Genomic DNA, 18415 nt, shown 5'->3' on the forward strand with positions numbered 1-18415 from the left:
GCCAACCAGGAGCTCTTTCTCATTCCTCCAGTCCTTGCCAGCACTGAGCTGTCCATGGTGCTGCAGTCTTTCAACCCACTAAGAGCACCTTTTTCACTCCTCAGATTCCAAGCATCAACTGAGCGACTCTGGCCTTTCAGCTCCTTTTATATGCCCTCCTGGGCCCTGATTGGCTGCTCCCTGCAGCCTCTCTCCAATTGGCTGCTTTCCCCGCAGCCACTCTTGGCAATCTGGAGGACTTCTCTACTACTCTTTTCCTGGGATGGGTGTGACAGCACACTGAGGCCTCCAGCAGGGAGCCTCTGGGTCTAGTCCACCCCATCACATTCCTTTTGACCTGAAAATATATGGATGAAATTCTGACCCCATTGACTTCAATGGGGCTAGGATTTTATCCTGTGAATCTATGACTTGTCTAAATATTATAATGGCTCCACGTATGTTCTTTCAGTATTAAGGACCAAAAAAGGTATTTTAAGGTAACAATGTTGTTATTATTATTATTAATAATCTTTATACAGTGCCCATGCTGTGTTAGATGCATTGCAGATAGAAAATAGGCTCCAAAGCATAAATCCATATTATTTTAATGTGTCCGTGACAGTTTGACTTAAAAAGTAAGCCTTTAGGAGAGTTTTAAATAAGGAGAAGTAGTCTTGGAGAACTGAAGATATGCAGAATCTAAGGGGATGGCATGGAATAAGACATGAAGATGGCCTACAGACTGGTATCATTGGCAGAACAAAAGGCTAAAAGAGAACATTATAAGAAATGAGATCCAATATATACTGTAGGTTGCCCTGGATTTATGTAGGGCCTTGAAGGTGAGAATGAAAAAAGCTTTAATTGGTACAATGGGTAAGGTGGAGCCAATGGAGGGATTTAAAGAGGGGAGTGATGTGGTTTGATTAACAAAAGAACAATAATTTTAGCAGCAGTGTATTGCCCAGGGAAGATAGGAGCTGGGAGGACAGGGTTTCAGAAAGGTGAAGGTTGCAGAAATCAAGGTAGGAGATGACCAGGACCTAGATATGTATTTTGTTCATCTGGACAGAAAAGAAGGGTTGGGTTTTCAAAATGTTGTAGAGGAAGAAGCAGCAGGACTTGGTGACAAACTGGATGTATGTAAGAAAGAGAGGGAGGAATTGAAGATGACTCCACAGCTATTAACCTAAAGGCCAGATTTCAGCTGGACTATTTGAGAAGTAAGGTACTCCTCAACATGAATAAGGGTATCAGAATCTGACCCTGAGATATTACATCATGTTAGAGTTTATTAATGCAGCAGGAAAGACTGATAGTGAGCAGCAGGCAAAACAAGAGGGCAATAATATTCAATGGAAAATTAAGTCTGTGTATATAGTTAACAAGTTGCCTAAGGGAAGTCCATATTTCAGGATGCTCAACCTCAACCATCAACTGTTTTGTTTACTAAGTAGTGGATTAAAAAAATGAAGATGCCAAGAAACTAGAAATAGTAATGTGTCTTTTGTGAGTCAAGATTTTATATTAGGATTGACTGAATGATTTATATGAGATGTTGATTAGGGTGTGCAGGTAACATCTGACATAGGAATCAAGTGCAAATAAGAGTTCATGGTCAAGTTTGTCAGATGAGCACTGACATGAAGTAAAATAAAGCAGTCCAAAGCTTGTAAGTACAGCTTACGACTCAGAAGCATTTGTAGGCACTGTGATTCAGTCTAAAAATATGAATGAACGGAAGTGTTGACATTTATGGTACAATCCAAGAACACTGGTTTTCAAGGTCTACTACTCATTTAACAAATGTATTAACAGTGAAAAAGACCAGGACATGAGTGCTGAAAAGTGAAAAAAATCATGTCACCTGCCATTGAGCTAGAAATTGTCTCAACTTCTCCTCAATCGCATGCACAAAAATGAAGAATTATTTAAAAGTTAGGTGAGACAAATTGTTATAGAAGAGTATTATTTTATTCATTTTCATTAATTTTATTCTTTTGGCACGCAAGACAGAACAAATGCCAGAGACAGAGAATGACTTGTTACTTACCCTCATTTTGGCTAACAAAATCTCAAAAGGTCTGATGAAGTTTACCAACCTTCTTGAAAAACTGAATAGTTAGTCCTCAAGAAGCCGCAACTCGACCCTGAAGATCTCTCCAACTACCATCCTAATTCAGGGGTCAGACCAGGCATGGTACAGAGATGTCTGTAGTGGCACTAAAGTACAACTTCCTCATGGACATGGACACAGGAAGGATCTTTATGCTCCTGTCTGCAGCCTTTGACACAGTGGACCTCAAGGTACTGCTAATGTGCCTACCATGTCTTATCAGAAGAGGATGGCTCCAGTTGTTCCTCTTCAGCAGAACTCAGAATGGTGATGGGTAACTGCTCCTCATCTTAGAGGTCCTCACCTTTAAGTCCCACAGGGACAGTAAACTGGTAGTGAAACAACAAAGGCTATTTTAAAGAAGCAAAAAGTAAAGTCCTCATGAATGTAAGCTAATAGGCAACAGAGTGAAATTTTATGGTAAAATAAGAATTAAAACAGGTTTTCAGAAAAAATACAGTATTTCAAATCCAAATGAATAGATCCTACAGAGAGCCTCAGCAGACAATGTCATCTGTGATCCATCGCATTAGCTATGATAGAGGAAATATGTATTAGTGACCTGGCATAAATAACAAATAAAAATTGCAAGGAGTTTTCAGCTCATCTGAATCATTAATACCCAAAAGAAAATAAATGTAATGATTGAACTGAGCTCCAAGATGCACAAGCTGTCCTGCTCTCCATACCATGTGGGAAGAACGTTTAATGGGAGATTTCAGAATGTCTCAGCACAGCAGGCTTATTAATTAATTTGACTCAAAGTTACAATATCAGAAATAAAATCTCTAAGAGAATGAAATAGAGTAACCAAGACTGTGATCACAAATCATAATATTTACACATTTTCTTCCACTGATTTTAAAATTAACATGATTTCTAACATCCATCCAGAACACTGAAATAAGATTTCGAGCCAGTTTCTTCAAACCATCTGTTTCCACAGTTGATTTCTTAAGAAAAATGACAGCAGTGGATCACACACATTCATTCCTAACTCTCAAGTAAATTCTGTTTCATATATTTTAGCACTGACTTCCCTTATAGGACTATAGCACCCACAGCATCATTTTTCTAGGATTTAAGCTGTTTCAAGTACAACCTTTTCTGTTGTTATTAAACAATGGCAGTGGATTTAATTCAACCAATTTGAACACAACATCGCAGACCTTTCTAACTCATCCTTTGTAAACTGTACGGCAGCAAAAGCAACTATAGGTATAAGCCTTCTCTCTCTCAGCAAATCATGTTAGCGAAATACAAAATCTGCAGATTTTCTCATTTAATTGAAATAAAATCCAATTGAATTCCATTTCATTGGTGTGTTTTGTTTTGTTTTGGTAAGACAAAAATACAGCACTCTCTCTTTTTAGTTGATCTGAGATAATTCCTTCTCAATTATTGCATCGGATATTTCCCTAGCAGATCTATATATGTATTTATATGTCCCCAAACACCATGTTATATATGCACATCCCAAGTACTATATTTTTGGATTTATACTTGCAAAATCTGTGTGGTAGGATATTATTATCCACATTTTACAGATGAGGAACTGAAACAAGAGAAATTGAGGGACTGATCCAATGCCAGTTGAAGTCAATGGGGGACTGCAAGCAAGATTTTAAAAGGTACTTAGATGCCTAACTCCATCTGAAATTTAGGCACCTAAAAGCATTTAAAAATCTGGCCCTAAATTATTTTTGCAAGGTTACATAGGAAGTCTTTCACAGAATCAAGAACCAAACCCAGAGCTCCTGAGTCCAAGTCCAATTCTTTATCCGCAAGACAATCCATATCATCATCTTTCAAACAGAGGCAGATGGAAACTGTACAAAAACCTCTCATTAAGACTTGGCATTCACCATGGCCAATTTTCATTCCACTGAATGACAATATTTTTAGGCAGAACTTTTTGCAGACTTCAGCAACAAGTTGATACCTAATCAACCAGTTTATTCAGGACCTCAGGTGTGTTCTTTGAAAGGAGTGTAGCCAAAGATCACAGTAGCCACAGACCTTTAATGCATATTTGGCAAATGCCGGGCTGACTCCTGAAGTCCTCACACAGTTCCTATTTCATAGTTTACTTCAATGGCCATTTTGCCTAAGTAAAGATGGAGTAAAAAACCTGAGTAAGGAATTCGGGATTTGGCCCTATGATAATAAAATAACAACACCACTTTGCACATATATACTACCTTCTATCCAAGGATCTTAAAGCACGTTGAAGAATTCAGGCTCACAGTAACTTGAGGATGTACTATTGTTCCTATTTTACTAATGGGAAAACAAGAGCATAGAGAGGTGAACTATTTGCCTACAGTCATGCAGAGGACGTCTGTGGAAGAATCCGGCATAGAACCAAGATTTCGTGATTCTGAGATTTCTGTGTTAGTCGCAAAACCATCCTTTCCCTAGATTCATTGATTCCAAGGCCAGAAAGGACCACTGTGATCATCTAATCTGACCTCCTGTATATACAGGCCATAGAACGCCCCCAAAATAATTCCTACAGTATATCTTTTAGGAAACATCCCATCTTGATTTTAAAATGGTCAGCGATAATTTTCAATCCCCCAGGCATAGTACCTTGGACATTTGAACCCAGCCCTTCTTAGCCTGTAGGCAAGTGCCATACCACTATGTCATCCAGCAGCTTCCAATATGCAAGGCAGCCACTTACCCTAGCCTTAAAGTGAAGTGTGAGCATGTAAGGCAGCCATACAACAACATGAAAATAATCCGTTTGCTAGTGGAACCACCACATAAAACTTAAGAGGAGAGAGAAACAAGACAATTAAACTGCCCTTTACATCTTTGATGATGCATTAGGCCATTGAGCTTGATAGGCTTTTTCCTCCACCCTTGTTTTCTCTTGACAGCAAATGTTTTGGTTTTAAATAAATATTCTGTGCTGACGTCACAGCCCTCTTGAATGCCCCTCCAACAAAAAAGCCAACGGGGGGGGGGGGGCGGGAAACATGGTGGAAAAGTATTTCTGGAACAAGGTGGTTTTTTCTGTGATGTTTCCAAAAGATTATTATCTAATCAGCACATACAAAACTAATTTAAATTGTATTAAAAATAGGTTGGTCATATCCTTTTAATGTAGTGATGTCTATCACAGTAAAGCAACTGTACTGTAGCCAGCTGAAAAGATTGAGATGTTCATAAGATACAGGTAAGGACATTGGTGAAATGGCAACTTTTTAAAGTCTGTTCTAATGCTGCTTGTCTGTTATCATTGCAATTTGTGTTGGCTTTAGATTTGCCTGATTGTGTTGACTGGAGGGTTTTCTCAGCTCCTCCTTACATTACAGTCTATTGCTTTGTTTTGTAAGGTTGATGATATGCTTAACTTGTTAGATAGCCCAGAAGTCTGAGCACAACATTCTGAAGACTTTTTTTTTAACTGTTAATCTGGTATGGTACCAGCTGCTTTAGGGAATGTGTATTTGTGCTGACTTCAACTTTGATGATGAGGAACCATTTAACATAGAGATCAATATTTAAATTCAATGCCTTTATTAGTTCACTCTTGATCATTTTCCAAACAGAATGTGTCATATGTTTCCAAACTAAATGTTGTGGTGGCAGTGGTGTGAATATGGACGACTGTATACAATGATCTGAAGATAAGAGAAACACAACGACCTTGATTTGAACAGAGGCACCTTATGTGACAAACCAATGCTAAAGGGCAGTCAGATCTCGCTTTGTCATTTCAAAGTGTGTATTCAATATAACTTTTCAGAAAACATGATGAAATGTAATTCTTTAGCTTCAAAGAATTTCTTTTGAAAAGTTGTGATATTTCAACAAAAGATGACAATGTGCCAACACAGAATAACTTGTGAATGCAAATACTGCTCACCTCATTGTTCCTGGTTTCCTTCAGAAGCTGCACATCTTACTTTCTAAAAAATGTAGGCTGGAGAACTAATAGAATTGAAAAGAACTTTCTTTCAATGTGAAGAGTTGTAAAGAGTGTTAGTTGTCCAAGTCTTTAAGGAAATCCAATTATACGTCTCTTTATATTCATGCACCTTACCAGAAGAGGAGCTTTTTTCTCCCTTGGTGTCATTTTCTCAGCAGGGACTCCACCTTGACATAGGTGCTGAGCTTCAGTGCCTTTCTCATTAGAAGACAACTAACATCAATTCCCAAGGCACTAAGGCGGTACCCAACTATCCTGCCCTAGCCAGCAGCACATTATAAAAGGTTTTTAATGTTCAGAAGCAATAAACACAGGTTCCCCAAAGACCACTGCTTTGAAGCTTTAAAAAGTATATTTTGCTGACAAATACAAAAGTCTTAAGATAATATACATCGAAGGGTTCTCACAATGTACTGTGAACCTCCAATTGGTTATTGTTCATTTTTTATTCATCTCTGTTTATAGCAGAACATAATCACTGCTTAGTATACCTTAAGTCTAAAAAGGTGTCAGTTTTCTAAATTTAGAATCAAGTAAAATTATAACACCTGTAATTGTCTAATTCATTTTTCATTGCTTTTTGAACTTCAACGTATTTTGAGAAACCTCAAGTTTAAAAAGAAGCAAGATATTAATTGATGAAGTCTTGGTAGACCATATAAGAGATTGAGTTGTTCTATATGAGACACTCATAAGACTAATTTTAGTCTGTGGATCAGAACACTTTCAAACTAGCAACATTTTAACTCCTTCAAGAATCATGTTTGCATAACATTCTTGTAACAATTGTTATTTACAGTTATGCAGCCATGCTTTGAGTTTAAATACTGCTTCTTTTTTATTTTGATCAAAAATCTGGAATTTTTGATGCTTTCAGAAAGATTTTCAAAAGTAAAAAGGAGTGACAGGTGCCTAACTCCCCTTTGAAATCTCCCCCTTATTGTTTAAAGGTGAAGCATTATGCTCTTGGCTGTAAGATGGAGAATAATGATTAAGTATGAATTCTGTCATGGCTGTCATGGGAATCGTGATTTCCATGCATACCGTGTTTCCCTCAAACATCAGTGACTTGCAAAATTGCTCCTATGATTCCACTATGGCTTTTTCATACAGTGTACCCTGACTAACCTCTAGCCCTAACCTCATAACTTTCATAGTTCTTGTAGATTTACTGAGCCAATTCCCTGCCTCAATATGTTTAAAAGGTTACTACCCATTATAGAGCCACAATATACTGTAGACACCAATAGGGTGTTCTATTAGATATTTATTTTTAAGTAATTAAAGGACATGCTGTAAATATAAACTTTAAAGAACATTTAGAAGTACTAAAGGTTAAGACTTCTATATTAATCTGCCATAAAGAGGTTGAATGTGGCTGATGTACGAGAGAGGGCATTATATTGAAAAAGGGGGGACAGTGGAAGTGGCAAAGACTTTCTTCTGGTTAAGATGGCGGGGCATGGTGCTTTCCCCCGCTATTTCCATCTATGCCTTACATCACCTGGCAGGGGTTGTGCTACATAGCAGCAAATCCAAGAGCAAGTATTGTGGTCTTAGTCTCTTAGAGCTCCTAAGATCCAACCAGAAGTTGAAAGCTTTATATAACAATGTTTAGCACTTCTAAAGCACTGTGCAAACAATAGCTAATTATAATCCATATGAAAGGATTTTGTATTTGGCAGCTCGTGGCAAAGCCTTTTACTGCATGACAATAATTGCTTAGGGGTTTAGAAATCTAACTGCCTTGCAAAAATTGCTGCTCTGTGACACCAGTGGTTCATGATGTGGACAAAGTCCTGCCAAGCACTCTCCTATGAATACAGTTTTGATACAATGAATATTCTAGTAATTGGTGTACCTGGGACCTTTCTACTGGAAGTAGCCATCTTGGTCTACACAATAGATGCTCTGTTGTATGAATGTCTCATTTTGAGACTGGACACATGAAGTGTACCTACAAATTATTGCAAGTACACAGCAAACATATGGAGATAGACCTTCTGCTAGTGTAAACTGATGTTGCTCTGTTTACATGAGTGAAGTTATTCCAATTTATATCAGTCAAGGATCTGAACCATAGTTTATAGACCCATAAAATAAAGCAACATACTTAAAAACAAAGTAAATTATGTACAGCTCTGGAGAGGAAACATATATGACCAACTACCTCAATCTGTTGATTCCATATATAATAATTAGGATAGCAAGGCTGAGCACAGAAAAAACTTCTTTACATTTGTGATAAATAGCAAAAATCTTGCAGAATTTTTACACAAAAAGTTGCACAACATTAACACGGCCGTATAATTCTAGATACAAATGAAGAATGCAAGGAAGCAAAGTTCCTAGATCAGTTCTGATATTAAAAGTTTTAAGAGAATTCTGGTGAAAAAGTGTGAAAAGGTATCAAAACTTGGAGCTGTGAGTACTGTCTGCAAATGCAACTCCTGGCTTTTGTTCAGCAGTGCTTAACTTGGGCCAAGACTTGCCAGGGCTGAGCCCTGGCACCTCTAGGCTTGGCAGCTCATAGCCCCAACACCTCTGGGGTTGCTGCATCAGTTATGAAGGTAAAAAATTGCTTGAGCCCCAGCACCTCTCATTACAAATTAAGCACTGCCGTTCATTGCAATAGTGCACTGTATTTCTAGCATCTATTCTGGCTGATTACAGTATTATAACTCTCCTGTGCCAGGCATATCAAAGTTTACACAACAAAGAGGAAAGTTGCGAAGTTTTTCAGGTAAACATGAAGATAGAATCAAGCCCGAAAGCACAACCATGCCATTGTCCAGCAGTATACAAGTATTTTTTTATTTACTGAGTACCACCAGTGTTCTCAACACTGTAGAAATGTATAAGACAAAGCCCCTGTTACCAGCACTTAGATTCTAAGATTATAGGTACTATAGAAATATCATTGATTAGGTAGATATAATAATATAATATAGACTGATAAATTAGGTATCCATTACATCAGAAATGGTTATAAGTTTGAGATAGAACAACAAAGGTTAATGGTTACTCCCATATGTTAGTGCATGATCCCTCCTAATACGGTTTTATGGCCACGATACACTTTTGTGATTGGTATACATGACTCAGAGTGATTGTTTATATTGAAAATGCTGAATAATTTTATGCACCATCTACATTTTCCCAAAAGCATACAACACACCCATATTTTCTAATTCTTTCATTGGCATGTGTTGACTCTTTTGTATTTCGGTTTCAGTTGAGGCCCCTGCTGCTGCTCTTGCAAAAATAGACTGAAAAAAGAGGCCAGTGTAGAATTTGAGATATTTTATTGCAAGGTACAATGTTTGACAGAATGTGCACTTCACATCAAGCAGGTCATGCAAAGGGGCTGTCGACAGTGATGAGGAGCTTCAGAGTCCAAGAAATACTGCAAAAGAATGTAATGACGCTGATTTACACCAGCTGAGTATCTGGCACTTTTATTTTCCATTCCTAGAGTATGCACATGGTCAACTGGTATAATATAAATACCATGGATATACTAGACAGATGTACAGTTTCTGATGTAGTCCTGTCTGCATGTGATGCTCACTTCTCTGTTCAGAATGTCATACCCAAGCAAAATCATCTAACAATTGGGTTGGATGTCATCCTCTGAGGGATGCAAGTAGATCATTCCACGTGTCAAAACTTCCACATGTAGTGAGGGACCACTTGAGAAACTGCTTCAGGAGAAGAATGATGGGCAAACACTGTTCTTATTACATAGCAGTGGTGGCATTTTATCCTGATGTCACAGCACAGTCCTCTCTCTTGGTCACAGTGTTGATCAGCGTTGTCACCAAAGAGCAATCATTTAGTGTACTTCAATCAATTCAAAAACCTGTAAGGAAAGGATGTGGATCGTAGCAAATTTGGCTCACTTACCTACCACTCCTACACATACACCAGAATATTTAGGGTGATATTGACCAAATGCCAGAGAGAGAGATTTTGACTCTTGTAATTATGTTACTTTTGCTTATATCTTGTGCGTGAGAAGTCCTTTAAACACACCGTTTGGGATAAAGATGAGTTCATTTGTTTAGGTCTCATGATCTTACAACTGCATAATCAGTAGAAGGTCTTAATAACTCTATTTTTAATATTGCGGATGCGTGGTACACATTTTCATGTTTAATGTTTGGAAGGATTTGAATTAAATATGAAGCGTATTTTTCCCCATGACTATAAAGCCAAATTCTGTTCACTGGTGTAAGTCTAAAATACTTCCATTAGATGGGAGCAGATCTAACCAATAATCTTTACACTTAACAACAGTCTCACTGGTCTTATATATCTGGGGTATTGTTTGTCCAATAATGCTAACAGGTTTCATGGGGTCAACAGCTTGAAGAAAACATATAAGGACTAGCCATATCTCTGCTTTTCATGACAACATGGCTAGCTGAAATGTATATGATACAGGAAACCCAAGAGATCTTTGTGCTTTCATTCTAAAAATATCCAAGTTCTAAATCTCCTTACAAATGTGGCTCACACGCTCAGTGACTTTCCAATGTCATGGAAGCCATAACTGCTCTCAGCTACCTCACTGAGTGAAAATATCCCATTCAACTGAAATAGTTTCAAGAAATTAACAAATTTACCCAAAAAACAATGAGGAGTCTGGTGGCACCTTAAAGACTAACATATTTATTTGGGCATAAGCTTTTGTGGGTAAAAAAAAACACTTCTGCAGGTGCATGGAGAAGAAGTGGGTTTTTTACCCATTAAAGCTTATGCCCAAATAAATCTGTAAGTCTTTAAGGTGCCATCGGACTCCTCATTGTTTTTGTGGATACTAGCAGACTAACACTGCTACCCCTCTGATACAAATTTATCAAGTTTCCTGAGTCTATTTTGGGTCTATGGTGAAAATGCTATCGAATCCCCAGTTGACTGGCTGCCCTTGCAAATTCCCATCTATTGGGGAAAAGCAGCCAATCAGAACCGCTCTAGTGTGCTGAGAGGGAAAGCCCTTGGAGCAGCCTGTGCTGCCTCTCCTCCCTCTTGCATATACCGAGCTGGAGCACACCTGCAGGCTCAGCCCTTAAAACACTGCACTAGCAAGAGAGCAGCTGCTCTTGCCAGCCCAGAATCTCCTGTCTACTCAACTCCCCATCCTATCTGGAGGATGAAAAGTCTCCTCTCTTGCTGTCTCCCACCAGGACTGGAGGAGGTGGGAGGACTTCTTCCTCTTCTACCTTCCTTGATAGCATCTTTTCATTTTATTTATGCTTTCTTCTTTTTGCCTGTTAGTTTGGGGTTAGCATCACCTACAAGACATGCAGAGTGGGTGATAAGAATAGGAGTGCAATGTCCAACACTTATGGAAAGTTACACCACAGATCCTCGACAGTCCTGCTACCTGTTTTGTGTTAAAGATAGCAAATAGCACAGTTAGTGGCAGACCTCTGCTGTGTCTCTGTAAAGCTCATCCGTGTTCACAACCCTGTCATGGGAAAGCAGCAGCTGGGTGACCAAGTGAGTATCGTAAAGGATTTATGAAGAAATTGCCTGGAGACTTTTTTCAAGTGTAAATATCAGTCTTTTTTTATTACCGTAGAAGAAAAGAGCATAAACAGAATCACTACTCGAGCAACAGAAAAACAATAAAATAAACACTTATAAAATGTAGTTCAGGGCCTATTGAGATAACTTCTCCCTATTCAACAATCAAGACAGGACCATGCAAAGATGAGTCAATCACATTCTACAAAGGAAGAGTATTTCCCAGAATTCCCTATTGTAGAGGACCAATTAAAACAAAAAAAAATGTCCTGGGATGTTTTTTTGCAGGAACCACCACATTAACTCCTTATGTCAGGTCTCTCCATAGAGATATTTCCCCTAGAGAGGAAGAAATCTGTCAAAAAACTCCCCTTCAGTGAATAGCTATGCTTTCAACAAATGAAAAGCACAAGCAAAGGTGAAACTGAATTGAATTTCAGTTGAATTTTCAAACTTTACAGAATGATATTGAAAAAGTATTCAGAGAAAAACCACAAGGGTAGCATAGAAAAAGATAAGGTTTTAAACTAGAAAGTTGATTCAGGTCAAAAATTACCAAACTAACAGGCTTGCAATCTACAATAAATTAATAATAATGAGGAAAATAATCTTTATTCCATGCTTTGTTTTTCTCAGGATAAAAATAAAGTCTTGTGGAATTGAAGTTTCAGACAAAAGTTGGTGCATAACCCATTGCTACCCGAGCGGATAAGTTCAGACTTCCCCTACCAGGCTGAGATAAGAAATTCCCTTGCACTCTCACTGCTGGGCCTCCTAGGCTTTCATGATGGTGTACCAAGAATGCCTAGCAACATCTAGTCCCAGTAAAAACCTCTGGAAGAACCAACGTCAGTGATTTCACTTCAGCCCAGATACTAGGGTCCCTTCGTTCTCCACCTGAGGGAATTCCAACTCACATGTCACTGAAATTGTGTCCACACTCCCCCCAGCAAGGCTCATCCCCTTGGATGAGAATTCTGGCCAATTTGTAGGCATGTAGGAAGAGTGGAGCCAATTATTCACCTCTGCCCCCTCTGTGGTTATTTACATTTGAGCAAAGTGAATGCTAGGCAGTTGAGAATCAGGCTTTGTATGGGGATTAGGGCCTCCCTTCTATTCTGCCCCACTGAGCAAATACTGCATAAAAAAAATCAAATTATTCATTCAGATTCTGAAATGAATTTGTTCCAGCAAGGCTTGCCCCTCCTTTTCATTTGTTTTCTGTGGGCGTTCATGAGATTCAGTTTTACTAGCTCAAACACTGACATAGAACAAATTCTAATCTCGCCCACCTAAACCCCATTAGACTATACCCACTTAGATTTCAAATTCTCTTTCTGCAGCCATTCGCTCCCGTAGTCTAATTATAAGAGTTACTCATCCAGTCTGGGAACTGAAGCAGTACCATGTGATTTATGTGACCAATCACAAGTAAGCAAACACAACTTAGACAGCAAACCATTTAACAAATGAGTAGAGTCATGGTGTAAATGAAATTTTTGGGAAAAACCTATCTAATTTTTGATTAATGAACAAACTGGAGAAAATCATAACAGGCTATGAAGTGAGCTGACCCCTGTTATGTGTCAGGGGTATTAACCTTCATAACCCCAACTCATGTCATGTTTCTGGCACCAAGAAATGAAGACTGATCTCTTACCAGCAACTCCAAAGTGTCACAGCTTTATGACATTTGTGATTTGTATGTGGACATTCTGTGAAGAGAAAAAGAGAGGAAATATTAAAAATTATTGATTCAGTTCTTGTTTCCACATTCACCAGTCTAGGTTAAAGTATGGGGATAAATTTCCCTTAAATATCACCTTAGTGCCTCTAAGCTTCTTACCCTGAATAACATTTTGAGATACAGGCTGTCAAGTAAATAGTGATTCTTTTCTGATATATTAAACCAGACCTGGATATTTTTAGCCTGAAACCTATCAGTTCTACACATAACAATGTATATTAAAAATCTCATATATAGAATTAGATTCACCCCTGCTGGCACATCTCCAGTATTGCCAACCCCAAATGTTCAAAAATCATGAGTCAGGCTGACCAAAAATCACAAGATTGGCTTTAAAATCATGAGATTATGCAAAAATAATAGATCTGGTGTTCTTTTTCTTTGCCTTCTGCTTTTTTAGCACTTTAGGGTGCACTGAGGTCTCATTTTGAAGCTTTCTCCACAGCCACGAGGACAAGAAACTGCCTTGAAGAATGAAGGCTGAAATCATCACATATCCACTTGACTCTAGGAGCTGGGGCTTTAAGAAAAATAATTATCATGAGACTCATGACAAAATCATGAGAGTTGGCAACACTGCCTGCCGCATCCTGCATCTGTATGCTTGAGGGGCAATTCACTCAGAGTAAGGGCAATATCTGCCCTCCCTCTGAGCTTCTGGCAGGAAATGGCAGCTTTCACTTGCAAGTGAGGTTCTCCAGTAAAGGCTGCTCAGGTGATGAAGTGAACCAACACATTCTCCAGCCACCACATCCACGTCCCGTGTAAGACTAGAAGTCAAAACTGACATATTAGCCAAGTTTGTACTGTAATATCCTCAGAACCAAATTTTGCTCCCAGATATGCAACTCCCATTGTGTTTCATAATAAATGTGCAGCACAATATCGGAGCACAAAATCTGGCCCCTACAACTAAAATCTGCTTTCGGTTATAGCTACTCAATCACAGTTATTTCCATGGATTTGCATGGGGTCATAGAGGAGGAGCAAAAATGTGGTCCTGCCCTTGCTCCTCTAAATTCTCTTTCACCATTTTGTGGTTTTGTAGTGGTGTGGGGGGGGGGGGGAAGAGGGATCTTTTTAATCTTTTTTTCCCTTGACCATTAGTTTCCTTTCAATTTTATTTGACAAGCCCTCCTCCATCCTTTAATGTATTGTTATTTACCTCCTCTTTATACACTTCTGTTCATGTCTAGTGTTTTTGAGACCATCTTCAAAATGTTAGAAACAGTGATGGGAAAACCTCTGCAGGTTTGGATTCATTTTAGATAAGCAACCAAACATTACCCTACTTATAAAAATTTTGGCGGTGTCTCTCACACCTCCCCCCGCCTATCCCCGCCGCAAGCATTCTACCCTCTCTCACCACTCAGCTGCCCTCTTCCGCACACAAGTCTAATGATATTTTCTTCCACCACACAATCCTCTTGTTCCCCAACTGGATTCTGAAGCCTGCGACCTCCTCCCTTCAAGATCACCATGAGAAAACAGGAAAGCCTCCAGCTTTCTAAGAGCTTATTGGGATTGCTAGCTGCTCTGCTCCTTGCTTCTGTTTGTTTCTGCTGGTCTGCAAATGGAGATTGAAGAGTACCAAAAAATATTAAAGGACCAGAAGCAACAGCTGTAATGTGACCAAGCCGAGCATTTCTGCTCTACGCTAGAGCATGGAATGCATTGAAGTAATGGAATCCTTGACTCACACATAAGCTGCTTTCCCACCAGAAGACCCCTCAGGGGAGGACTGGAGCACAAAGTCCAGCCCATATAGAAGTACGGAGAGACTGCCTGCATATCATGGAGTAGACTGTAGGCTGCTGGGTATGTGTCTAGGACATTTTCCCACTACAGGCAGAGGACATGATGAGTGAGCCTAAAGGAATGGTCGTACAGTCTCATTCTCCTTTGGAAGGGAATAAAGCTGGACTAGTCTGTTAAAAAACATTTGCATGCCTCAGAGGTTTGATTTTCATTCAGTGTCAGGTCTGGGAAAATGTTTGATGATTGTGAGATGACATAGGGTGAAAGTGGAGAGTTCCTTCTCCTTGCCCCTCCCCCTCTCCCTTCCCACCTCCCTTCCCCCCTGCTTAGGAAGCACAGAAGAAAAAGCAGTTCTGAACAGTCTGAAACCATGTGGCCTTTGACATTCTCCTGCAATTAAAGATAGGTGTTCATTTTAATTGCATTGCTCCAATTCAACTGTTTTATCTTGCTAGGTTTTGCAAGCACTTATTTTCTTTCCTTTAGAGCAACTTGAAATCTAGTAACAAAGGTAAAAGGAGAAAACAATTAGTCTGCAATTCTTGAGAGACAATTATCATTGTCCACTTTGGGATGTGATACATCACTGCCCCCTCACTCACAAGCCTAGCTGCCAGAGCACATTTGTCATTTGTCAGGGCTTAGATGCACTTAAAATAAATGAATTATACAGGCAAAGGGATAAAAATAAGCTATCAGATCTTCAGTTGCTTACCAAGTTCTCTGGAGTCTTTAGGTACTTGATGATGGTTTAGATATTTATGGAAGAAATACATGCTTTAAGGTCAGCCCGAAGAGGTAGAGAGCAAACAGTAGCTGCACTAGTTCACCTCTGCCTTCCGGCAAAGGTAGGAGCCAGTGGGCAGGGCAATTTCATTCCAATCTACCTTCTCCCTTCCCTCACTATATAGGGAAGGAGCCAAATGTTGTTTTCATGACCACTGCCTTCTCTGAGGGAGGGAGCCAGCAGCATTTTCACTGCCCCTCACCATCTGCCAGCTGAGAAACATAGCCAAAAGGAGTTACATCACATATATGAACACCTTGGCAAAAATCCCACCACTGGAAAAGCATTGCACTGTGTCTAAGATTAAGGAGATGGAGACTATTGCATCAAGCTATCCACTTCAGTTTACAGTGACTTTTTTGCAGCCCCATCTTATACTACTTATCATCATCATCTTTTAAGTGACATAAGTGTACTCAGCACTGTGCAAGACACATACAAACAAAAAACTTCTGCCCCAAAGAGCTTACAATTTAAGAAATGGATCCAAAAGAACAAGATACGCTGGGAAGCTGTAGGAGGGAGTAGGTTGAAAGGATATTCATTTCTCTCTTTGTAATATGTTAAAATGACACTGACAACTTAAAAATCATATTTCTGTCTATACTTACTTTACCTACCGTTAGTCTACTAAGTAACACATAAGGTTACTGTCACTGAAAGAGATCAGAGAAAACAATTTTCCATTTTGTCAGTTTGCTCATTTTGTGCATTTGACAGCACTTTGGGTGAAATTCATCCCTTATGCCAGGGGTCAGCACAAGACCTGTGCACTATGGCTTAAACTGATGCACAGGCTTGGTGCTGGCCCTTGGCACAGAGGGGAACATCAGCCAAAGTGCTGTCAAATAATGACAGCCACAAAAGCATGGCTCGGTCTTTGGTCATGGCTGTCCACTGTGAATCTGAGAGCGTGTTTGCCCTACAAACACAGAGGACTTTCTCTTTTCACTCAGCCGCCCACCAGAACACTTGAAATTCTGACTGTAAAGGCCCAGTTTCTACCAATCACTCATCCTTAAGTGGTTATTGGCAAGTTAGAACATCCAGGCAGAGTCCCCAGAATAATGACACTGGCACAAGCTCAGATTAGCATCAGAACCACATCTTTTTATTGGTGAAAGACGGTACACAGGTAGCTCCACTCCTGCTACTGGTGTCGCTGGTATCAACAACTGCTTCCTCTCTCTCACCATCGCAGAAATTATATACCTCAACTTCTCGAAGTTACTTCCTGAGGCAGCAGTTCTTCCTCTCTGGGAGAAGCCATACCCAATAAGGGCTTCCTGTGCCAAGAGACACCCACTCACCCAGACAGACAGCACAGTAACTCTGTTACAGTGTTACTCAGCATGAATAAAGGTAGTAGAATTTGTCATTAAATTAGTGGCATTAAAAATAAATCCCAAGTGGAAGTAGTCTGGCAGCCTAATGCAGAAGCTGCAAGTACAGCATTGCCAGCTCTTGTGATTTTGGTATTTTCCAGAGCCCCAGCTCCTGGGGATAAGTGATTATATAGGTCATACTGTCTGAAGTGGCTCACAACTGTGAGTGCCTCCCTCAGGGCAGACTGTTGAAAACAGGGCAGGCACCCCAAACTGGTGATGTGTTCTGTAACTAGATTTCACCAAGCCAGTACCAAATGTGAACTCTTGGATCACTATACCAGTCTTACCATGTGGTCACAGACAGTCCTCGTAGACTCTCCAGTCTATCTTGCCACCTAGACAAACTGGACTTAGTGATAAATGGTCACTTATATAAAAAATCACACCATGATCAGGTTGCTTCAGTCCCAAGAGACGAGTCATTTATCCCCAATCAATTGGTGTCCTAGATCTTACACCACAGACAATGCCTGTAGCCAATCCTATAATAAACAATCTAACAGTTTATTAACTAGGTAAAAGGAATAAGAGTTATTGACAGGTTAAAGCAAGCAAACATATACACACAAATGAGTTACCATCTAAATCCTAAGAGTGACAGAGTTGTAGTGACCTGTCCATTCAAAGTGCTCTCAGGGCAGCCCGAGGAGGCAGCTCCTGTGAATCTCTGGCCCTTCAGAGTTCAAACAGCCAAACAGATGGAAAATTTTCCTGTGGCTTAGTCTTGTTTTCTTCATTCAGCTCCCAAGTCCACAGAACAAGCTCTTGCTTGTATATAGCATTTCCCAGGTGTGATAGGGCCATTAACCAAGTCTTTGAATTGCAATGGTCCTTGATGACATCTGATTTTGATAATCCTTCTGGATGAACAGGGGACTGGGGGGGTATGATTCCCATGCCTGAGTTCATAAGTTCAGAGCAAACATTTTCAAAGTTATAAAGCAAAACTTACATATTTCCTGGCTTATAGCATGGAATACAGACATTGTGAGATTAATGCATGCAGCAGCTTACAAGCATTTCCTAGAGTCAAAACACTAAATACGTTCTTATTAGACTAATACCCATTTTGAGCAAAACTAACATTCAGGTGACCTGCTTTAGTTTCCAGCTATGAGGCTGTCAGTTCTTAGCTAATGCCTGCAACCTGGGCAAGCGCTGGCAT

General features: G+C 39.6%; 1 long non-coding RNA gene across 1 annotated transcript; it reads right to left on the reverse strand.

Annotated features, from left to right (window-relative positions):
- Window positions 1–11497: 11497 nt before the first annotated feature.
- LOC122465006 lies at window positions 11498–17980 on the reverse strand. The gene is made up of 4 exons (XR_006289508.1): window positions 17829–17980; window positions 14684–14884; window positions 13231–13285; window positions 11498–11909 (listed from the first exon to the last, which is right to left on the reverse strand). It is a non-coding gene; the product is annotated as an uncharacterized LOC122465006 (long non-coding RNA).
- Window positions 17981–18415: the final 435 nt, after the last annotated feature.

Source organism: Chelonia mydas, chromosome 3, assembly GCF_015237465.2.
Source record: "Chelonia mydas isolate rCheMyd1 chromosome 3, rCheMyd1.pri.v2, whole genome shotgun sequence".
In the NCBI taxonomy this organism is placed as follows: Eukaryota; Metazoa; Chordata; order Testudines; family Cheloniidae; genus Chelonia; species Chelonia mydas.